General features: G+C 46.9%; 1 long non-coding RNA gene across 1 annotated transcript in view; it reads left to right on the top strand.

The window, feature by feature from the left end:
* Positions 1-1,215: 1,215 nt before the first annotated feature.
* The window catches only part of LOC115087035, a 49,882-nt gene continuing 26,568 nt past the window's right edge, over positions 1,216-24,529 (top strand). Inside the window, exon 1 of the long non-coding RNA XR_003855400.1 lies at positions 1,216-1,830. This is a non-coding gene — a long non-coding RNA (uncharacterized LOC115087035). The remainder of the gene's footprint in view (positions 1,831-24,529) is intronic.

Raw genomic sequence — 24,529 nt, forward strand, 5'->3', positions numbered from 1 at the left:
TCAGCAAGAGCTTTTACGTCGCTTTATTTTGTAGGCTACCATTAGCCCAAGCAGTTCATTGCTGCAAGAACCTAGCCAATAAGATACAAGTGCATTTCAGTTACCAGGGCAACATATCCAGCTGTGAGATCAGGTGGGGTTTATACCCACATCCGTTTAAAGAGAGACCTGGAACTTTGTCAACCTTTTCATCCCTGAGCCTGTAGTAGGATACTAAACTATACCCACACTAAATCAGGCTGTGCACTGCCTTGTACAAGAGTAATTAAAATACAAGCAAACCACCTGGATGGAATGATTGCCAAAGGCTTGGGATCCAGTTAACCTAGAACGATTAACTTGGGACTTGAGAAATTGCCCAATGTTTGGGACTATTTGGAATCCTTTTTCTCAATTTATTAAATTGAAATTTAGGTGGTTGTGAATTAGTTGTGCCATATTGTATTCGCTCTTATTTGTTTTGGTATCTTCTCTTTTTCTCTTACAGCTGAATAGATATGGGGCTTATTTAGATGTTGGAGGAAGATATAGATATGGGGCTTATTTAGATGTTGGAGGAAGAGGAGCCTACATAAGAACATAAGACTTGCCATTCTGAGTCAGACCAAAGGTCCATCAAGCCCAGTAACCTGTTTCCAACAGTATAGTTTATATTTTTATATTAAGACAATATTATGTTCTTATAAGGAGAAGCTTTCTCATCATTTTCTGTTCCCCCTTTATTTTTCATATTTTCTTTAAATTATTTGCTTATCTCTTTATGTGCAATTTTATAGCATCTTCTCTTCATGATTATTGGATAAAGTGGTGCGGCTGCCATGTCTATCCACTCAAAAGCAGATACATTTTTTTTTAAGATTATTGTAAGCCTAGATGTTATGTTTGGATGGAATAATGGATTTGCATTTTCTTTTGTTTGGAATGATGACAACAACAAATATTTGAACATAACATAAAACTCTGCTTAATTTTAACTAGTAGCCTTAGAAATACATGCAATAAAATTAGACACCTATATTGTGTGTGACGGGGCTGCGCCAGTCACTAACATCCCTATGTGGTTTTTCTATCTAGGAGCAGTAGGAGGAGCTTTGATAGTTTTGATTTGATCCCATTGCTATAACTCCACCTTTTGGAGGGAAAGGCTTTTTGGGGGTATAGAGACTGTTGGAGCATGCTCAGTGCTTCAGTGTGTTGCTTGCTAAGGAGAAAGAAGAAAGCTAGAGATTCACCCAGGATGTGAAAGCAACAGGATATGAGATAGAGGAAGAGTGAGGAACTGAAACCTTTTTTCAGGTTTCAAGAGAGAGAAGATTGGAGTCCAAGAGATTTCCCCAAGATCTTAAAGCAAAAATGGTTGGAGAGCTGGAGATTCCCCCTGGAACTCACAGAAGGCAACTCAAGCAGTTGTCATAGAAGTTTTCAGGAAGAAATTTTGAGAAGACTTTTTAGATTTTGATTGACTGGTTCCTGAGGGAAGGGCATAAGCCCCCATATTCCAAAGGACTGGGACAGAGATCAGTTTGCCCAATCGACAAGATAGCAGATTGGGTGAAGAGAAGGATGTAGACTTTTGAGCCACTAACTGAAAAGACTTGTATTTTTTGAGTTTGGAGTACAGTTGAAGAGTTTGACTTTTTGGATATTGTTGCTTGGGGATATTTTTCTTCTTTTGACCCAGTTCATGCCAGAATTGGAACTCCACTCTAGTTAACCCGGTCTGTTAACCACTAGTGAGATTTTCAATCAGGATGAAGGTGCAAGAGCAAGAAAGGAAGTGAGCAGAGTAAGGATGGACAGAGAAACCATTATTTTTATTGATCATTGGAGGTATGTTGATTCTTATTTTTATCATCTTGACCTGGATCCTCTTTGTTAAGTTAAAGACTTTCTTTTATTTGAACACCAACTACAGACTCCAGTGTTTTCATTGAGTTTTATCCAAGTGTGGATTTAATGGGGATGGATGGATCCTTTTGTGATTCTTGGTTTCTTCCTGTGGTGGTAATTTTGGCTTCCCTGCTCTTACTTTTCAGTATCTGGCACCTGCTAGAATTATTTGATATAGAGTGTGAAGTGGTCACTAGGAATGTGCAGGGAAAAAAAATTGTTTTTGTTTTCGGCTCATTTTCAGGAGGCTTTTTTCCCCATAAATTCCGGTTTGTGGATTGTTTGATTTGTGTGAAAAAAAGAATCAAGTAATTAACCCCCCCAAAATGGCCAAAAAATGAAAACTAGGCCTCCATCCTCCGAGAAAAATGCTAGGGCCAGGATCCCCCCGGCTACCACTTACCTGGTCCGGTGGGGATCTGCAAGAGGCAATTAGGCCAAAGCCTCGGACTTGTGTAGGCCGAGGCTGCGGTAGGTCACCGTGGCCTAGGCCTAGTCAAGGCCAATGCCTTGGCTTAAGCCGGAGCCCAAACCCATGATCAATGCTGTGGCACAGCTTGGCCCAAAGGCTAGGTCCTGATGCTGGAGCCAGACTCAGGCCCGACGCCATGACCTGATCCAGAGGCTGGGTCCTAATGCCAGGGCCTCGGCCTAGGCCAGGGCTCGAGCCAAGGCCTGATGCTGCAACCCAACCCAGAGGCTGGGTCCTGGCATCAGGGCCTCGGCCAAGGGTCAGACCTAGGCCTCAGTATCCAAGCCTGGGAGCTCAGAGGTCCATTGTCTTCTCTCTTCGGCTCTTCAATGCCAAATGATGGCGTCTGCTGGAATCACACCACAGTTAATCAAGTCTGGCATAGTCAACCCAGCGGACGGCATTGCCGTGCATCAAAATGGTGCTGTACGCTGGGATGAATACATCAGTTAATTAACTCTGGCCCAACCCCCAGTGGATGCCGTCATTTGGCATTGAAGAGAGAAGACGACGGACTGTGGAGCTCCCAGGCCTGGATACTAAAGCCTGGGTCTGACCCTGGGCCGAGACTCTGGCGTCAGGACCTGGCCTCCGGGTTGGGTCGCAGCATCTGGCTTAGGTCTGGGCTGAGGCCCCAGCATCGGGTCCTGGCCTCCGTGTCGCTTCGTGACGGGGCTGGGTCCAGGCCCTGGCCCTGGCGTCAGGACCTGGCCTTTGACGGATACATGATGCATCAGGTAATTTGGGGTTTTTTGTTGTTTTTTTTTTAATTTTTGAGGGTCTCGGCCAAGGCTCTGGCATCGGTCTGTGCCTCTGCCAAGACCCTGGTGTTGCGCTTGGACTTAGGCCACAGTGCCTGCTTTGGAACTCGGCCTCTGTCCTTGGCGAGGCCCTGGCTTCATGCCTAGACCTAGGCCTGAAAAACAAAACAAGGTTCATTTCATTGGGAGGGGGGGGGTCCCCTATTCGGTTTGGAGCCCCCTGAATGAAACAAATTAGCCTTATATTTTGCATTTTCATTTTAAACGAATGCACATTCCTATTGGTCATGGAGATAGTGATAGACAGTGCCAGGGGCCCCAGAAGAGAAGTCTTCCTCCCTGTCTGGACCTGAATCCAAACTGTAACACCCCTGGTCTAGAATAAAGCACCAAAACGGGGACCGGCTACATATAATTACATAACATAATAAATGATGGAATATAAAGCCCAGATTAGCCCATCTAGTCTGCGCAGTGCATTTATTCACATTCGCTAGGTGAGCATATACATTTGTATATGCAACCAACACTAGCTTTTCCCCACAACTTTTAACTTACTTCACAACCCTTTTCATATCGCTGCTCACCATATATGTCTAAAGCAAATATTAATATTTTTTCTCTTAAAAATACAGTATCAACTCATTTTTACTTTATTTTAATGTAATCAGGAACTAAGAAAATAAAAAAGGAAGCATTTTTCATCTCCGAAGCAGCTGTGTATAACCTTAGAGACAGGAAACTGTAAACCTGAAGTTTTATTTTTAAGTTGGACAGTGCTGGTTTGCTTCTAAGCAGCTTGGCACAATTTAGAAAATTCCTGGGCTGTGTACATGGACAAATATATTAGGAGATGTTCAGCCTGTAACTTTTAAAAATATTCTATCTTTTACTGTCCCTTCTGCTGAAACATTTCCCTAAAGATAGCACCTCCCCCACCCCCCCACTGCACTCCCCTCCCCCACAAAAAAAAAATAAATCTCCCAGCCTAAGGTTGACAATTCAGTTGGGAAAATAAATTGACCACATTCTCACTTCCTTCAACGACCCCTCCTCTTCTGCAGGATGGGTTTCCCTTTCAAACAAGAAATCACACCTGAGGAGAGGTAGGGGCTGCCCAGGGACTATGAATGCATATTGGCTCATAGTCCCTATGTTTTGGACACTGAAGCTGCAGTTGGGTGTAATTCTTCATAGTATCTGAGCCCAGGGCTGCCCAGTGAAGCTGATGGTTCACAAGCAATGGTTGCAAGGCTACAGTTTGATTTGAAACTAAAGTTCTTATGGCAGAAGGAGACTGGTGAGGATGAACTGGGATTGGGGAAAAGAATGAATTGTGGGATTTTGAATGCTTCTCTGACTTTTGTTTTGTCCACAAGAGTAACTTCTCCTCTCTGGACATTTAAATAAGAACAAAAAGAACTTAAGAAATTGCCATCAAGCCCAGCATCAAGCCCAGCCAAACCAGGCCACAAGAACCTAGCAAGTACCCAAACACTAAGAAGAACCCATGCTACTGATGCAATTAATAGCAGTGGCTATTCCCTAAGTCAACTTGATTAATAGCAGTTAATGGATTTCTCCTCCAAGAACCTTCTGGCCAGTCATATTCACAACACACTTTGTTCTGTTTTTCCTTTTAGCTAGGGGCACTGTAATTTGTGTTGAGTTTAGCACCCTCAATCATTTTCAAAAGTTAGATCCTGTGCCCTTGGGCTCAGACGATGGCTTAACTGAAATACCATAACAGCCTCTACCGGATACCCTGGAGCACACATCCCCTCCGGAAGGTCTCACCTATTAAAAATTTGTTGAGAACTTAGGAGCAGCACCAGGTATTCATGTTCATAAGGATAAAGACCATTGTACAGAGCTCCTTAGAATACTCAGATTTCTGGATACACCGGCGGAGCCCTGCCGTCTTACCAGCTTATGACATTCTTAAGGTACTGCTCATGAAATTATGGGACACACCAATTTCATGTTTCCCTAAGGCTCGAAAATTAGTCCTCAAATATAGAGTCCAACTAGGCTTCAGCATGGTTCTGTTGCCGCAACAGTCTGTCAGAAGGGAATCTGCTATGAAAAAAAGCAATGAAAACTCGTATTCGTTCTGGTTCTCCACCAGTCCAAGATCACAAACGTTTGGACAATTTTGGCAAAAGGCTAGCTCAAAGCGCAATGCTTTCCACTCGCATCGCTGTCCATCAGTACTGCATGGCTCGATGCCTCCATTATTGTCTTCAGAAGTTGAAGTCGCACTTACCTTCCTCCAAACAGAACACCTTCTCTCAACCATTCTGGAATGCAGAAGAATTCAGTGTGCGAATTGTTCGATTCTTTTTCTTGTACCTCTGCAGTTTCTATTTGGGAGCGCGACATATGACATGGCTATTGTTGTGATTTCAGCTGCTGTGCAGCCTCACTGTACCTTATCGATGACACCGCCATAGCAGCAGAGGCCTCCAGTGAGCCCTGCTCTGAACTCTTCTTACCAGCTTGTAACTGGTATCATGCTTCAACCTGTCTTGCAGCCTCCGCTCTATCAGGGGACCTCCATGAGCATACTCTAAGCTGTCCAGGCCCCTCCTTCCTGCCTGCACCACCCCCAGACCCCAGCCCTACTTAACCCTGTCTGTTCCTTGCTTTGATGCTTCTCATCGAGTCTCCCTTGGTTCCTTGCTCTAGCCACTTTTCAGCAGGGTTTTTTTGGGGGGGAGGGGACTGTCCTCCCCCCACGACCACTTTTGATTCCCCCCAAGTGCTGCATCCAGTTCTTTTCCCCAACTAAAGGGCAGGCAAGTTTGCTTTTCCTCTCCCCTCCTTTTTCCACTTAGGTTCCTCTCCTCTTCCTTACATTTTTTTTAGGTGTGTTTGTACCCCTCCCACACCACACCTCCAGGATGGAGGTGGAGCCCAGTGCTGCTGCACAACCTTCCCTTCTTCCCCCCGCCTCCCTCAGACCACCAAGGCCAATGAGGCCTTCAAGCAAAAGGGAGGGATTGTGAGGGAAAGGTTAGCAACAAGCAACTCCAACCACGACACCCCAGCCCCAGTGTGAGGTGGGGTGGCTAAGTCTGCACCCCCTTCTCCAGTACTAACCAACCCCTTCAGCCCCTGGGTGAAGACCCCCACCGCTGTGGCCACAGGAACAAATATGCTGAGAAGAAAAAGAGGAAGGCGAATCACGCCACATCCCCCCACCTTTCTGATGGGACTGGGGGGAGGGGAGGACACCCACAGGCCCTCTTCCCTCCTCTCCCCCTTCCTCTTCCTTCTTTATGCCCCTCACTAGGGCCATCACTACAGAGGGAGATGTCTCCATCATCTATCATCCTCCCCTAAAGATGAACGCCCGCTAAGCGGGCATGCGGTGCCATTGGAGGCAGTGCCTCCACTGCCGGTATCATCACCACCACCAACTCTTCTACTGCTGGTGCCATTGACACCGCCACCCGTCCCCTGCCCAGACAGGTTCCGACCCGTCGATGGACCTGTACTCGACAGATGGTCCTCCAGCCTCACCCTCAAACACTTGCTGTGGCAAGCGTCACATGCTGGCTTCGCCTGACCCCCTCTGCTATAGCGCTGCCCTGGCCAAGCTGGTTGGTCAAATAGATCATAGTGGTGGGGAAAATGAACGTCAAAGATGTTATTTTCATCAGGTCCCTCTAGAAGGTCCATTAGGCTGTTGAGGAGGGGCTTGTGGTGATAGAGGGGTATTCCACCAAGAGGAACCAATAGTGGGCCAGGGGAGCAGAGTGGTTTTTTTCGAATGTACCACCTTGCCTCCCGGAATCCCCCCCTCAAGCTCCATCTTGTTGAGCTGGGGGCATTTACCATCCCTATCACTGCCTTCCCTTCAGGTCACTGAGAAAGGGAGCTGCTCCACATAGCCTCCTTCCGGAGGCAGGCCTGGAGGAACCTGTTTGAGGATGGGGGAGAGTCCCAGGGATGGAGGATAGTTCCATTCCAAGGGGGGAATTTCTGAATCTACTGGTCCATGGAGGAGGCTTGGTGTTTCCATTGTTGCAAGCTGGAGCACTCCCACCTACTACCGAAGAAGACCCATAAGCTAGTAAACTGGAAGTGGGGCTTCTCGGAGGTGGGCTTGAAGGTCGGTCGCGTGATGGTGAAGCTGTATCCATTCAATGAAGAGATTCTGGATCTTCTATGGGTCCCAAAGGTGGATGCGGCAGTGTCTGCTGTGACTAAGTAGACGACAATCTCAGTGGCAGGGGCTGCGGCTATGAAGGACATTCAGGACCGCAAGTTGGAGATCCAGTTGAAGCAGATGTTTGAAGTCTCTGCCTTAAGCCTGAGAGCGGTGATTTGTGGCAGCATGATGCAGATAGCCTGTTTGTGCTGGGTCCAGAAGGCTCAGGAACAGGCTTCGTCTGGCCATTTAGCCCATTCAGTCTGGAAGCTGGAGTGGCTTATGTGGCGGGTGCGCTCTATGACTTAGTTTGTACTGCAGCCAGGAGCATGGCTTCTGTGGTGGCAGTCCGTAGGGTTTTATGGTTGCATAATTGGTCTGTGGACGCCTGGTCCAAGTCCCAGTTATGTAATCTCCCCTTTAAGGGAAAGCTCTTGTTTGGGGAAGATTTGGATCAGTTGATGAAGACTTTGGGGGAGTCCAAAGAAAATAGGCTGCCAGAAGATAAAAAGAGTGGCAAGAAGGTTTTCCCGCCTCTGTCCCATTTTTGGGATTCAAGATTATTTCGTTCCGGCAAGAGTTCCTCTGCACCAGGACTGAAGCAGAATCATGGCAGGCAGCAGTCCTTTCGAGGGATCTGCAGATCTGCCAAAGACAGTGCCGGTCAAAGGACTGGTAGAGGAAAGTCGTCCCAATGATGCCAGAGGCGCCTTTTTCTCCATGGAACCAGTAGGGGGCAGGTTGTCACTATTTTTTCAGGGAATGGGCCAGTGAGTGCTGGAGGTGGTAAGAGACAGTTGTGCATTAGAATTTTTGCACACAATCAGGGAAGCCTTCCTAGAGTCCCACTGTGTGACTCGAAGCAAACGGGAGGCAGTTCAGAGGTCTCTCAAAGATTACTATTGCTGGATGCCAAACAGGGTCAAGGAAGGTACTCCGTTTATTTTGTGGTTTCCTAGAAGGAAGGCTTCTTTCGGCCCATTCTGGACTGAAAGGTGAATATAACCTTGCAGGTTCCACGTTTTCGGATGGAGATGCTGCGCACAGTGATAGCAGCTATTTGCAAAGGAGAGTTTCTGGTATCTTTGGACCTGACAGAGGCCTACCTCCATATTCCCATTCGAAAGGATCATCAGAAGTTTCTTTGGTTCATGGTGCTGGGGCAGCATTTTCAGTTTCAGGCCCTTCCCTTCGGGTTAGCTACAGCGCCATGCACTTTCACGAAAGTGGTGGTGATTGTGGTGGTGACAGCCTTATGGCAGGAAGGAGTCTTGGTTCACCATATCTGGACAATTGCTCATCCAGGCAAAGACTGAGGCGGAGTGCGGTCGCTCCATTCAGAGTGTGATGTTCCAGTTGCGCTGTCTGGGTTGGGTGATAAACATGGCAAAGAGTCATCTGGTGCTGACCTAATCTTTGAAGTATTTGGGAGCACGCTTCGATACTCGGACAGGCATGGATTTTCTGACTGCGGACAAAGTGTCAAAGTTGCAAGCACAAGTGCAGCGTCTGCTCTAGCTACTGAGGCCAAAGGTCTGGGATTATCTCCAGGTTCTGGGCTCTGTGGCTTCCACGTTGGACTTGGTTTTGTGGGCCTTTGCTCACATGCGTCGTTTGCAGAGGGTACTGTTATCCAGATGAAATCCTGTGTCAGAGGAGTTTCATCTACCCTTGCCTTTTCAGGGAGAATCCAGATCCAGTCTCTCGTGGTGGCTCTGCTGTTCCAGTTTTGGAGAAGGAATTGGATCTGGAGGCCCCGGATTGGGTAGTAGTGACCACCAACGCCAGTCTCAAGGGTTGTGGGCGGTGTGTAAGGGGCGATCTGTGCAAGGACTCTGGTCATCAATGGAGATGGTCTGGTTGATCAATTGCCTAGAGCATGGGCAGTTCGCAGAGCCCTGGATGCCGTTCTGCCCTTGGTGAAGGGTCACATGGTGAGAATCTTCTTGGACAATGGGACAACGGTGTCTTACATCAATCGTCAGGGAGGTATGAAGAGTCAGGCAGTGGCTCTGGAGGCTCAACAGTTGTTCGCTTGGACAGAGCATCTTCTTGAAGGTGATGATGTAGTGGGAGTGGACAATGTACAAGTAGACTTCCTCAGCAGGCAGCAGTTAGATACGGGGGAATGGGAATTATCCCCGAAGACCTGGATTGCCTGTGTGCCAGATGGGGGGTTCCCCAGTTGGATCTAATGGCAATGAAGGCCAAAGTGAAGGTACCGAGGTTCTTCAGTTGCAGGAGGGAAGTCGGGGCAGAAGGGCTAGATGCTCTAGTTTGCCCGTGACCAACGGGGTTCCTCCTGTATGTGTTTCCTCCTTGGCCTCTGGTTGGTGGCGTTTTGCGAAGTGCAGAGGCGCATCCAGGCCAGGTGGTTCTGGTGGTTCCGGAATAGCAGCGACGGCCATGGTTCACGGATCTGGTGGGTCTCGCGTTAGATGCTCCTTTTCAGTTGGTTTACCTGGCAGGGTTGCTTCAGCAAGGTCCCATATTTTCCAATCGGGAGGATCGCTTTTGTCTCGCGGCTTGGCTTTTGAGAGGTGGCGGTTGTGCTTGAAGGGTTATTTGGAGACTGTCATTTCCACGTCGCTCCAGGCTAGACGCCCTTCTACATCTCTGGCTTACATTCGAGTCTGGAAGGTGTTTTGCTTTTTGGTTCCTTCAACAGCTTCTGGATCCCCTGTCTCTGAGCATTCCGCACATTCTGGACTTCTTGCAGCAACGGCTGTCAAAGGGTCTGGCTTACAATTAGCTACAAGTTCAGGTGGCTGCCTTGGGTTGCGGGAGCAGGGCAGGTCTTTAGCTTCCCATCCAGATATGGCTCATTTTCTCAGAGGAGTCAAGCATTTACAGCCTCCAGTTAGAAAGTTGTGTCCAGATTGAAATCTCAATCTGGTCCTTCAGGTACACTGTGAGACCCCCTTTGAGTCTGTTATGGTTTTGAGGTGTTGGAGTGGATTCTTGGGTACTGTGGTGATAACCACTCCCATGGGGAGGAGCCCCATGAGGAACCGCAGTACTAAGCTAGACTCAGAACATGCAAACAGATTTGTCTTTATTATACATTTGAATGATACCACCAGAGGTGGCAGTAGTGAGGTGATCCAGTAGTAGCAGTCCAGGGGCCCTCAGCAGAGGAGACCCGTCCCACAAAGGTAGATGTTAGCAGCACACGGTAGTATAGGGAGTTCCAAGTGCAGGTTCCCAGTGCTGAGCTGTAGATGAGACAGACTGACAGAGGTTAGATTACTTAATAAGTTGGTAGCTGTATAGATGGAGATCCCAACAGGCAGAAGTAGTTGGATTGCAGGTACCAAGGCAGGGAGAGCAGGCCCTTGAGGAGTGAGTACCTGGTATCCCAGATAGGAACCTGAAAGAAAGCAAAGGGCCCCCGAGGAGCGGGTACCCAGGTTAGAGGAATAACCCTGAAGGGCAGAAAGAGCTTCCAGCGGCAGCACGGAAGTGGCAGAGTAGCTTAGACCGGAGGCGAGTCCAATCCTTGCTAACTCAAATTGTTAGCAAACGAAGAGCAGGCTAAATACCCGGATGGCGTGACGTCTCTCGAGCAGGATGCCCCCGAGGTTCCCGCCATGACGTGGATAAAGATGTGGGTGGCGTGCGCGCGTGCACCCTAGGAGGCCATCAGGAGAAACATGGCGGATAGCCTTGCCATTGCTGTTTCGGGGATGCCGGAGAGAGCGGCAGCCATCTTCCCAAGGCTAGAGGAGAGAGCAGGAAGAAAGGTGAGGCACAGAGGTTGAAGCCGTCTGAGACCGGACGCAACAGAGTCCTTAAGGGGAGCATCGTTGAAGGATCTGACGTTGAAGGCTGTTTTTCTGGTAGCCATTTGTTCAGCCAGGCAGATTTCAGAGATGCAAACTTTATCTTGTAGGGATCCCTTCCTCTGGATTGAGTCTGTCAGGGTGACTTTGTGGACAGTGCCATCCTTTTTGCCGAAGGTAGTTTCCTCTTTTCATTTGAATCAGTTGGTGGAGCCTCCAGCTTTTCCGGACTGGTCTAGGGTGTCTCTTCCAGAGAGGAAGCTGCATCTTTTGGATGTATGCCGGACTCTGTTGCGGTATCTGAAGGTTACAAATTCCTTTCGGCGTTCGGATCACCTCTTTGTACTGTTTGAAGGGGTGAACAAAGGAGCTAAGGCTTCAAAAGCGACGATTTCTTGCTGGTTGAAGGAAGCTATTACTTCCGCTTATATTTGTAAGCATTTTCTGGTTCCCATAGGATTGTGAGTGCATTCTACAAGAGTGCAAGCAGCATCCTGGGCAGAGTGTCAATTGGTTTCTCTGCAGGAGATATGTCGAGGAGCAATGTGGTCAATGCTTCATACTTTCACCAAGCATTACCGATGTGCAGGCACAGAAAGATGTGCCCTTTGTTGAGAGTGTTCTGCGTGCAAGTCTTTTGGGATCCCTCCCAGTTTAGGGGTGATTTGGGACCTCCCACTTGTCTGGACCGATCTGGGTATGAGCAGGAAAGGAAAATTGGTTCTTACCTGCCAATTTTTGTTCCTGTAATAGCATAGATCAGTCCAGAGACCCAGCCCATTGTTACTGCCAAAAGACTGAATATCCTGGATGGGATTGCAGAAAGTTTCCACATTGTAAATAAATTGATTGGGTTATTTGTTTGTTTTTTCTAGAATCTTCGATGACACCAGGTAAGTGGGGGGTGGGGGTTTCCAACTCTGAATTCCCTGTTTGTCCTGAAAGTTAGTTACTTTTTAGCTTGGGTATAGTTCGGACTCTCGGTTATGTAGCAGTGCCTAACAGTTTTGTTCTCTGCCTCCATCTGCTGGTAGGGATGCATAACCCACTTGTCTGGACTGATCTGTGGTATTTCAGGAACGAAAATTAGCAGGTAAGAACCAATTTTCCTATACAGCACGAGAATCACAGTCGAGGAGCGACATCCGGGACCCTCTGGCCCTCAAGCCACGCCCCCTATCAGCGGCAGGGGAGTAGGAGGAGTCATCCTAAAGAAAGTCGGCTAAGTATATAAAGTCTAGCTATACTGAAACTTTTTGGTTTTCACATCATAAAGAAAGAGTGTACAGAATCACTGCAGCAGCTGTCACAAGTAATTGTGCCAGAAACATACGTGAAGAACACGCAGTAGAAAAGCCTCAAAATTCACAGGGACTGGAGAGTTCACTGTAAAGAGACAGAAAAAAAAAGGGTTAAATAGAAATACAGAGTCAAACAAGACAGGAAACAACACAAAACATGTATCTACTTACCTGCAATTAGAGTATTGATTTTGTCCTGCTGCACCTGCAAGATAGAATTGAGACACAAAGATTCACTTTCTTCATAGTAGCATTAATTAGTTACTAAATTCTTGATATAGAAAGTATAGCAGTTAATGCTCAAACCATACTTATCTGATTGTTTTATGGTTCTTTTCATTTAAAATACCTGTCAACTAGAAATTGAAAGAACACCGCTTTGTATTAACTGTGGAAAACTTACAGTACATTTATAATATTTTCACTACTTGTTTCTCATTGTTTAAACTTGTGATAATAAATCTGGGCCATAGCTCAGAATTTTGTGAAATTTGTATCTGCTTACATTCAAGTTTTTTTTTCTATTTGGGTTCTGCCTTCTCTCTCTTCCCCTGGGGGACTGGCTGGGTGGGTTCCAGACCCCTGTTCCTAATATTGGGAGACCCAGTAAGAAGGAGAATTCCTTTTCTATCCTCCGATACCACCTGAAACCCCATTGCTGTGCCAGTGCTACCTCTGCCACCGCAGCAGGAGGGTCACTGCGAATACACAACGGAGAGGTGGGGGGGAGGGGGGTAGATCTGCTTTATGAACTCTCCCTGCCTGTCCTTGTCAGCCCGCAGCTCTGTCTCTCTCTGGGACTCTCGACAGCAAGAGCGCCCATGGGCAGCTTGTACTGACTCTTGAGATTCAACCCCTCAGCTCCAGCTGCTGGAGTCTGTAGAACACCGCACTGTTAGACTGCTACCTGCTGCCCCAGCTCAAGATCATCAGGAAAAAAGATAATGTTCTCAAAGGGAATGCTGCATGATAGACAAATAATATTAACTGATAAAACTGAGGAGAGGTGGAGAAAAGAGAAGGCATAAACAAGAAGAAGGAGAAAGGGGGTGGAAAAGAGGGGGAGGAAATGGCAAAGCAGGTGGACAAGTAGGAAGGAGCAATGGGGAGAATGGGAGAGGAGGCTAGGAGGTGGGTCAGAGGAAAGGGAGGAAGGAAGACAAGAAATCGGGAGGAATGAGGAGGGGGGAAAAGAAGGAACCTTAGAGGGAGGGGTGGGAGAGTTGTTAAAATGTTCATTTCCATGTTGAGTTGAATTGAGGGCTGCAGTAGTTTCTCCCTTTGGCCCTTGCCATGGAATTGGCCAGTCTTAGGCAAACTGCTGTGGGAGACTGAGGACTCTCCAAGACCAAAAACATTGGTGGCAGTGGAATAGTACATTTACCCTCGCCCTCCCAGAAGAGAAACATTTTTGACAGTGGAAGGTGTATTATCCCTTTACCGCCCAGCTGCCCTGGAAGAGACATATTGGTGGCAGAGGGCAGCCTGAATGGTCTTAATGGCACACTTTGGTTCAAAGCAGAATGCTCAGGCCCAGCAGAGGAGGAGGGAGGATGCATGGGGGCAGTGCAAGGGCACCATCCTCCTCCTCCTCCTGTTTGGCCAATAGTAGCCTGTGAGTGAGGGGGTTTAGGAGATCCAGGAGACAGTGAAACAGGGATTGCAAGGTGGAGGGAAGAGAATGAACTGACCAGGGATCGGGGGGGGGGGGGGGGAGTGATTGAACCAGAGGATGTAGGGTAGTGAGTGAACTGGGGATTGGGGGGGGGAGTGAACCAGGGTAAGTGAAGGGTTTGAGGGGTAGAGGGAGGGAGTGAAGCAGGGTGAATGAGGGATTTGTGGACCAGAGTGAGTGAGGGGTTTGGGAGGGGGGAGTAAACCAGAGTGAGTGAGAGGCTCATGGTGACTAAGGGGTTTATGCTGGGGGGAAGCCAAGGTGAGTGAGAAGACTGAGAAGATAAAAGGAGCTTTCGAAGGGGGGAATAAGGGAAAGAGAGGCAGGGATGTGATTCTGCTCCCACACAAATCTCAATTATCTTCCTGTACTTCACTGAATATCAGTAGTTATCCGCATTAGTTATGCGGCTAAATCGCACCACCCCAGTCTATACCCACAACTTATGTGGCTAACATTTTAGCTGTATAAATGACCAGTCAAAGGCAAGACAGAGACTTCAGAACTCAGACAGAACTGGAACAAGACAAGGAGCAAAGCAAGAAACCAGAACAAGGCAAAGGGACTGGAACAAGGCAAAGGCAGGAATGAGGGCAAGTCAGGAACGAAGGTAGCAACAAACACCGGCTGGACGCAAGAGGACCTGTGGCTGAGGCAGCGGCTTGCAAATCAGCTGGAGTTTAAATAGCCAGGTTGCGATGACATCATCTGTTGGCAGCATGGGAAGTTTCCTGCTGTGGAGCCTTCTTCAGGGCATCGGGTGCACACACACACAGTTGCCTAAGGAAGACCAGGTCCTCAGTATTGGAAATGGCAGCATGGCAGTGTTCTAGAGGTGAGTGCAGGCTGGCCGCAGCGTGGCTACTGTGGTCAGTCAAGCGTTACATTAATTGTGTATGTCTTATTGTTATCCACCTGGAACTCTGAACATGAGCAGAACAGATATTTTTTAAATAAATAAATGGTTCCAGCAGGGTCTCTCCTGAAACAGCAAGCTTATCAACTTGAATGAACCTGGAAGAAACATAAAACAGACACAAACCTCCATAACTACAAGAACATGCAAAGAAATATAAAGCCACCATCTGCCAGGCAAAAAAGGACTATGTTATCAAACAACTAGAACTCTCTTTGAACCATCTGAGTAAACTGTCTGAAATTTTGCAGAAGCTCTCCAACTCTCTTTCTCAAAACACTTTAACCTCCACAGGGGGCCACACAGCAGAGGATTTTGCTGAATTCCTTACTAACAAGATCCTAAAGATAAGTTCTTCCTCCCGTAACAACACCCCCTTCTATCTACAGGAACACCTCAATGTCCTTCTAACACTACACTATCTCAATTAAGAACTATCACTCCACAAGAGGTTGAAAATATTCTCCAAAGAGTTAGCCAATCTCGTAGCCACTTAACCCAATTCCCCTGAGGGTCATTCGCAACCTAAAACATAAGCTTGCCCTATGGCTCTCCAATATAATAAATGGCATCCTATCACAAGGCCTGCAGCTCAACACACTCAAACAAAAGGTAATCAAACCTAATCTGAAGAAATCCAATCTTAAAATAATCAATAACTACTGCCCAGTCTCCAGCCTTCCCTTTCTCTCTAAACTAGTTGAAAAAGTAATCTACTCCAACTTGTTGAATTCCTCCAAGAGAAAAGCATCCTGCAGCCCCACCAATCTGGTTTCAGGAAAAGCCACGGTACTGAATCTGTCCTACTAGATATCACCAATTGTTTTCATCTAAAGGTAAATCAAGGGGGCAATTCCATCCTCGTCTTATTAGATCTGTCTGCAGCCTTTGACACAGTTGATCACAGCCTTTTAATTCAGTGCCTAGGGAATAATCGTCATCAAAAATACTGCCCTTTGATGGTTCAAATCTTCCCCATCCAACAGAACTCAGTCTGTTATGTGGGCCAATGAATAATCCAATCCAAAAAAACTAATTTGTAGATGTTAAGATTTGTAGGTATGGGGGCCCTGGGCCAAGGTGAGAGATAGTACCGCCCACAGGGAGGAGCCCTATGAGCCTCACCGTCGGGAAGCAAGGTCTCAGCTGACATCAGACACAGATAACTAGAGTCTTTATTAAAGAAATAGAGTGGCAGTGCCCGCGGAGCAGGGAGTGCAGGACAACGTCACACAGGCACAGGGGGGCCACAGAGTCTTGCAAGTGGGGAATACCCAAGGAGGATACCTCAGTAAAGATGATACGGCAATGGTCCGCAGAGTGGGGTACACCGATGAGGCTCCTCAGTAGAGATGAAACAGCAGGTCTGCAGAGCGGGGTACACCAATGAGGGGCCTTCACTAGAGATGATACGGTAGTGGTCCACAGGTTGGGGTACACCCATCGCTACTGGGAGTACTCCGCAGACGGAGTACTCCCAGTAGCGATGGTTCCAGGTGAAGCCCCGGGGAACAGGGCAGGCAGCAGTCCAAAGCGTAAGGCCCTCCAAGGAGCGGATAGCCAGAGACGAGGAAGGGCCCCCGAGGAGCGGGTACCCGGGACATCTCACGCTGAAGAAGCAGGAGCTGGAACGGAAGTCCGTAGTGAGCGAAGCAGATTCAGCAATGAGGGAACTCATTGCCAAGTCATAGGCAGACAGGGCCAGCTGACTTAAGAGTCCATGAGGATTGACATCATCCGGGGGGGGGGGGACACACGACACCCCCGAGGTTCCCGCCATGACGTGCTTAAGACTGACCCGAGAGTGCGCGTGCGCCTAAGGAACTCCAAGGGCAAGATGGCTGTCGGCAGCGTCCACGCCAACCAGGGAGACCCAGGAACAGGAGCGAGTAGGCCAGCGATAGCTGGCGGAGATGGCCAGTTCACCCAACGAAGTCAAAGCAGGGAAGCAAGAGGTGAGCAACAGCGGTCGCAGCCGTCTGCGACCGTCAGACATAACAGTGGAGTACCTCAGGACTCTGCTATTTCCCTGATTTTTTTCAACGTCTACATGTCCCATCTGCAACCTGATATTATCATTCAACATTGAATGCTACCTGTTTGCAGATGGCATCCAACTTTGCATCAGTCTTGGAACTGAACAATCTGCATTTATAGCTAATCTCAACAACTTTCTGGAGGCAGTAGTCCAATGGCTCAACAGCCATAAACTAAAATATTAACCCCTCCAAATTTGAACTCTTCTGGCTCAGCTACCAAGGACATATTCTACAAGCTTTACACTCCATATTAGGCAGTGGGATGTGCATGGGTAAAAAAATTTCTTTTGTTTGTTTTTCATTTTGTTTTCAGGGGGGATTTCCCCACAAATTTCATTTCATTCTGTGGTCCAGATCTGTGTCCCTTTGCACTATATCACAAATCTACCTCCACCTACTCTTAAACAAGCAACTGTATACAATTATTTTTATTCAATGAGCCACTTCAGGAGTGATTCATTTCTTGTAGGAGGAAAAGGGTTTCATTAAGAAGAGTAGTTTCATGGTATAGATGATGTTCCCAATACCTGTGGGCATAGCCAACTTTGGAAAATGATTGGGGTGCTGAACTCAACATAAATTACAGTGCCCCCAGCATAAAAGAAAAAAACCAGAACACAAAGGGCTGAGTGTGACTGACCAGCCTGTATTTAAATGTCCGAAGAGGAGCAAGTAATGTGACATGGGGAAGACTCATCTGGCCAAAACAAAAACCAGAGAAACATTCAAACTCCCACAATTTATTCTTCTCCCCAATCCCAGTTTATTCTCAGCAGTCTCCTCCCTCTTGCTCCATCTCCCCACCCTATCAACAACCCATCCACATCACAGTCTCTTCTGCCACTCCTGTCACCACTCCACTCTCTCAACCTGACTTTTTTTAAATTCTCCTAGGTGGTCAATATTCAAAGCACAATCAGTGCTATTTAGCCAGATAAGTGTAACTTATGTTCAGTGGCCATTACTTAGCCGCACATTCATTGATGAATACTGGCTTGGCTACAAAGAGACTGAGGAGGAGTGTTCTTATCCGCTGGATGATATTTCAGGAGGAAATCGAAGCGATTAAAAAATAATGACCAACGAGCCTGTCGGTGATTCAGGTGTTGTGCGTGCCACAAGTATTCAAGGTTTTTGTGGTTTGTGTAAACCGTGATTTGATGTTGAGTGCCTTCAAGCCATGGGTGCCGTTCCTCAAATGCCAATCTAATCACTAAGAGTTCCTTGTCTCCTATCCCATAGTTTCGTTCAGCTGGCGAAAAATGCTGGGAGAAAAAAGAACAGGGATATAGAGTATGGTTGTCTGCGTGTTGGCTAAGGACCGCTCCTACCCCAGTGTCCAAAGCATCTACCTTTATGGTGAAAGGTCATCGGGGATCCGGGTGACATAGGAGAGGCTCTTGGAGGAACACCTCCTTGAGTTTTTGGAAGATGTCCACGGCTTCTGGAGACCATTGAGAAGGATTAGTTCCTTTTGGCATCATGGCAGTAAGAGGCGCGGTCAAGGTGGAGTAGTGATGAATGAAGGATCTGTAGTAGTTGGTGAATCTGAGGAATCTTCTGAAAGCTTTAAGTCCAGTAGGTTGGGGCCAGTCTTGAATACTCTTGGTTTTCTGCGGATCCATCTGGAACCCCTGGCTGGATACCACATAGCCCAAAAAGAGAATGGATTCTTGGTGAAAAGAGCACTTCTCCAATTTGGCGTATAAGTGGTTGGCTCTCAGTCTCTGGAGAACTCTCTTGACATCCAATAGAGGACTCTGAAGGTTCTGGGAGAAGACCAGTATATCGTCAAGATAGACTACTACACAGGTGTAAAGCATGTCTCTAAAAATTTCATTCATCATGATTTGAAACACGGCTGGGGCATTGCAAAGGCCAAAGGGCATGACCAAATATTCAAAATGTCCATCGCGGTTATTAAATGCTGTTTTTCATTCATTGCCCTGGCGCATTCGGACCAAATTGTATGCCCCTCTAAGGTCCAACTTCGTGAATATTTTGGCTCCTTGAAGCCTATTAAAAGCTTGGAGATCAATGGCAGTGGGTAGCGATCCTTCAGGGTAATCTCGTTCAGGCCCCGGTAGTCTATACATAGGCGAAGGGAGCCATCCTTCTTGCCCATAAAAAAGAACTTGGCCCCGGTAGGAGACTTCGAAGGTCGAATGAAGCCCTTCGTCAAGTTCTCTTGGATATAGGAGGACATGGCCTGGGTTTCAGAGAGAGAAAGTGGGTACAGTGTCTGGTGGTAGATTGATGGCACAGTCAAAAGATCTGTGAGGTGATAAAGTGTCTGCCGCTGTCTTAGAGAATACGTCTTGATAGGCAGCGTATTATGACGGTAGGCCCGGAACAGATGTGGTGGTGGTTAGGCATGGCATTGGAGAAACCACTTCGAGACATCTCCCATGGCAAGATTCTCCCCATTGGGATAATTGGAGGGTGCTCCAGTCAAATTGAGGTGTATGTAATTGTAGCCATGATAATCTGAGTACCACTGGATGTATTGCCTTATCTAGGACTAAAAAAGAGATGGTCTCGGTATGCAGGGACCCCGTTCAGAGACGAATAGGTTGAGTAGTAAGCGAGACCTCACCTGGCAGTGACTCGCCATGGATTGAAGACAAGAGTAGTGGTGTAGGTGTCCTGTGCCGGGAACGCCAAGGGAGGTCGGCAGTGACTGGTGGAAGCCGCCACTCGTCCCAGATTACATGGTGCAGCGAAAAAAGAGGTAAGCATGAGAGGTCGCAGCCGTCTGTGACCGACGGGCGCAACAGTAACATAGTATTGTAGCAATTTTCAAAAGCCATTTACCTGCGTTAAGTGCACCTAACATAGGTAAAATCTATGGATAACTCAATGGCATATATTGTAGCAATTTTCAAAAGCCCACTTACACAATTAAAGTACATTTACAACTGTAAAACCCAGTTTTAAATATGTAAATACTTTTGAAAATCAGGCCTAGTCTGTGTTCTAGGTACAGTTTTTCCCCGGAAAAGCACCCATAGAAAAAGCAGATGCAAATGTCTGCAGGTACTTTTTGGCTGGGCAAAAGATTGGTGCAAAACCTGTGGTTAAAAATAGCTACCAAGTTAGCATCAAAATGCAGTTTTGAAAATTGCCCCCCCCCCCCCAGGTGATTAGTATAATATTTTAAGTGAAATTAAACACACCCAGGACAGAGAATTAAGGCAGCTATGCAGTATCCTTCTGAACCTGGGTTAATGTGAATGTCAGCAAATAAATACAGACAACTTGTCCATTCAATGTTTACACCTGACTAAACAAAGGCAGGATTCTTAAGTTAAACAAATGATGGTAACAAGTCAAGGTCAAAGACTTCATGTTCTCCCAAATATCTTTCAAGAGACTCCAGGTTGATGTAAGTCACCAATTTAAAATGAACTAAACACCTGTATCACTGTGAATGCCCGCATCCTGCCAATGTCCTTGTCTCTTACTGGAGAATGAGAAATTCAGAGCTGGAGAACAGGAGATGAAGAAGATGGTTTACTGTTCCCCATTTTGTAGAGAAATGGATGTCGGCCTCCTGAGGAATCAAATATTAACTGCGAAGGCAGACCCTGTGTATGACGGGTGGAGAATTCACCTAGTCCAGTCTTATTTATTTAGTTCACACCTTTTTATTGGTAGCTCACTGGTGGTATGCAGAGCCACTATCCTGACGTTACTAAAATGTGGAATTGGGCAGCTAAAATTAAGAGCAAGACGCTAACACTGCTTGTCCCCCAAATGCCTAAACCCACACACTCCTACACCCCTTACGTGCCAACACTTAGCAACACCCCCCCCCCCCCCCCCCCCCCTCTCACTTATATATCTCTGGACAGCACGGATATTAGAAGGTCTGTCCAGAAGTCAGGAGGAAGGCTAAAATATCTGGATTTTAGCCCTCCAGGACCAGCTGCCGTCCCTTCCAGTCAATCCTCTGCCACATCTGCCATCTCAGTTGTCCGGGAAGCGCTGCTCATCTGGCCCAGCTCCGTGGTGCCTTGCTGCCGCAGATGCACAGTCTCTCTTGTAGCTGGGCCTCGATCTGACCCAGCCTGGCATTTCTTATGTTCTGATGTCCCGCCGCTGACTGCAAGTGACTCACTTTCTCTTTATTGACCATTCCTTCTTCCATTTTAGTTTCCTGCATAATACAAGATCCTCTGCTAAATTTCACAAGAATAGATGCATATTCACCAGAGTAGATGCATTAGATCCATATCCTAGCAAAAAAAGACTAGAGGGACTTCTATCAGAAGATGCCAGAAATGGTTCACAAAGATCAGTAAGAAGATACAAATAGGTGCGTACTCTATTAACTCACTTAAAGAAAGAAATTGCTATCACTGTCTTCCAGTGCCAGACTTGAATATTCTCTATAAAACTCACAGTCTTCCAGAACAGCCCTTCTTCTACACTGCTTGGACTCTGCTAAAGGATGTAATATAGCCTGTTTTTCAGTCCTCTTGTCTCCTGCAGCACCAGCCAGCATTGTTCCTGCGGTGGTGAAGCCTTTGCCCCTTTTTGCTGATGTCCTCAGCAAGGGCCCGAAGTTTATGAAAACTCTTGCCCTGCTGCCATGGTCAGGAGAGCAGCCTTCCTTCTCTGGAACTCAGGGATGAGTGTTTCAACTCTGCTAAAGGCTGTAACAACCTGTTTTTCACTTTCTTATCAGCTGCAGCACCAGGGCCGGTGTAAGGATATTAGGCAAACCTTCTGCCTTCCCCCAGGCCCTGGCTCCAGCCCCCAACATAATTCACTCAGACAAGGCCCCCTGTCTTACACACACTTAGGTCCCTTGTCTCATTCACATTCGCACCCTTACACAGGCTCCCTCCCTTTCTCTCACTAACACCATAACTTTCTGGTACACACACAATCCCTCTCACTCGCACACACACACATACAAACAGAGGCGGCCCAGTGTGGCCCGTCGAGAATCTGCTTCTCTCGGCTGTGAGCAGGATGGGTGCTGTTCACAGCCCCACAAAGCTGCTCTTTGCCGCCTCCTAATGGCTGGTGCCCTAGGCGACTGCCTAGTTCGCCTATTGGGACGTGCGGGCCCCTGTGCAGCACCAGCTGACATTGTTACAGTGGCGGGCAAAGCCACACCCCTTTCCTTTGATGGTGGCACAATTACTTGTGGGGCTGTCATTCATAGATGATATCCTGCCAGTGTTAAATGTTTTTCACTGGCTTTCCCATTGTATTTCACATCAAATTTCATATTCAATTTTCTAAAGTTTTTTAGGATCTGGGCCTCCCTGTCTAAAATAATGGCTAGTTCCTTATGTGGAGAGACTCCAGATTTGAGCCACTGTTTGGTTTCTAGTAGCATAAGATATTCTGGATGGGGGAGACGTGGGATTTATCATGGTTGATCTGTTGGGAAATGTGTTGAATGCTTGAACTTATAGTAATAGTAAATAACCACTGGATGGCATTATGAGAGAGGTGAACCTTGTAAGGTAATGTGTTAATGTGATTTGCGTTAAGGGGTAGTGTGTTGGTCTCCTTAAAAATCTGGGGTATGTGATTGGTGGGAAATGGTTAAATGGGAGGTACACATTTTTGAGGATTTGGTGAGATCTGGCTCTTCTCTGTTTTGCCCTTTCTAGGATGGGTCTGGTAGAGGAAGGATGTAGTGTCCTGGAATAGTCATCCTGCAGGTTGGGCTGAAGACCACCCCAGTATGGAGTGGGACCTTGCAGGGGATTTTCCCCTCAAGGCTGTGGCTTGGAAGAAGGTTCCCCTTTCTTTGAGGAATGGTCCCAGAGCTAAGGATGAAGACAGGGCATTTCCTCTCCATGAGGAAAACAGCCAGGAGAAAAGAGGGGGGTTATTCTGAAAGGACTGCCCCATTAAGTACTCAGGGCATGAAGGATGCCGTGGAGACCTATGCATGGCTGGATTGGAGAAATAAAAGTAGAGAAGGCCAAGTGTGAAAAGAATCAGGAGTAAAGTTGAAGGGATGAACCTCATTCCCTTATAGTTGTTTTGAGCCTGGAGTTGAGCTTGAAGAGGAATCTGGGAGTGCATTGCCTGTCCCTTGTGGTTTGGGGTGGGGTAGAATATGGAAGAAGGAAGAGTACATATCCATGTCATAATAGGAGAACAGGATGGTGGGGAATGTAATTGTTATGTTTCCTTTTAAAATGTGTGAACTGGAGAGTGGGAGATCTAATTGATGTGAAGGCTGAGAGATTGTTGCTCTCACCAGTGATAAGGGGAATGTTTGACTGTTGATTCCCATGAATTCTGATGTAATCAGCATTTATATGCCTACTGCATGCTGTTATTAGTTCCTTGCATCAGAACCAGGAAATAAAGTGATGTGCCTCTTCTCATGCATTTGTGCCAGCACTATGCGGTAGTTTTGGGGCTGGAGTTCATGGAGGGGAGATGGATGGAGTCCTCCCTGTCTAGTCAACTGAACAGTTGTGAGCTACCTCCCCTCCCCTCCCCACTTCACCATCCTCATGACCTAACTTCAGAGCCCACTAAATACATTTGGGAGAAGGATCCTTTTACAAATAGAGAAACACCTTCCCATCATTTTATAAGAACATGCCATACTGGGTCAGACCAAGGGTCCATCAAGCCCAGCATCCTGTTTCCAACAGTAGCCAATCCAGGCCATAAGAACCTGGCAAGTACCCAAAAACTAAGTCTATCCCATGCTACTGTTGCTAGTAATAGCAGTGGCTATTTTCTAAGTCAACTTAATAGCAGGTAATGGACTTCTCCAAGAACTTATTCAATCCTTTTTTAAGCACAGCTACACTAACTGCACTAACCACATCCTCTGGCAACAAATTCCAGAGTTTAATTGTGTGTTGAGTGAAAAAAAACTTTCTCCGATTAGTTTTAAATGTGCCACATGCTAACTTCATGGAGTGCCCCCTGGTCTTTCTATTATCCGAAAGAGTAAATAACCGATTCACATCTACCCGTTCTAGACCTCTCATAATTTTAAACACCTCTATCATATCCCCCCTCAGCCGTCTCTTCTCCAAGCTGAAAAGTCCTAACCTCTTTAGTCTTTCCTCATAGGGGAGCTGTTCCATTCCCTTTATCATTTTGGTTGCCCTTCTCTGTACCTTCTCCATTGCAACTATATCTTTTTTGAGATGCAGCGACCAGAATTGTACACAGTATTCAAGGTGTGGTCTCACCATGGAGCGATAGAGGCATTATGACATTTTCCGTTTTATTCACCATTCCCTTTCTAATAATTCCCAACATTCTGTTTGATTTTTTGACTGCTGCAGCACACTGAACCGATGATTTCAATGTGTTATCCACTCACCTAGATCTTTCTTGGATGGTAGCTCCTAATATGGAACCTAACATTGTGAATCTATAGCATGGGTTATTTTTCCCTATGTGCATCACCTTGCATTTATCCACATTTGGATGCCCAATTTTCCAGTCTCAGAAGGTCTTACTGCAATTTATCACAGTCTGCTTGTAATTTAACTACTCTGAACAATTTTGTATCATCTACAAATTTGATTACTTC

This window comes from Rhinatrema bivittatum, chromosome 3 (assembly GCF_901001135.1).
Source record: "Rhinatrema bivittatum chromosome 3, aRhiBiv1.1, whole genome shotgun sequence".
NCBI classification, from domain to species: Eukaryota; Metazoa; Chordata; class Amphibia; order Gymnophiona; family Rhinatrematidae; genus Rhinatrema; species Rhinatrema bivittatum.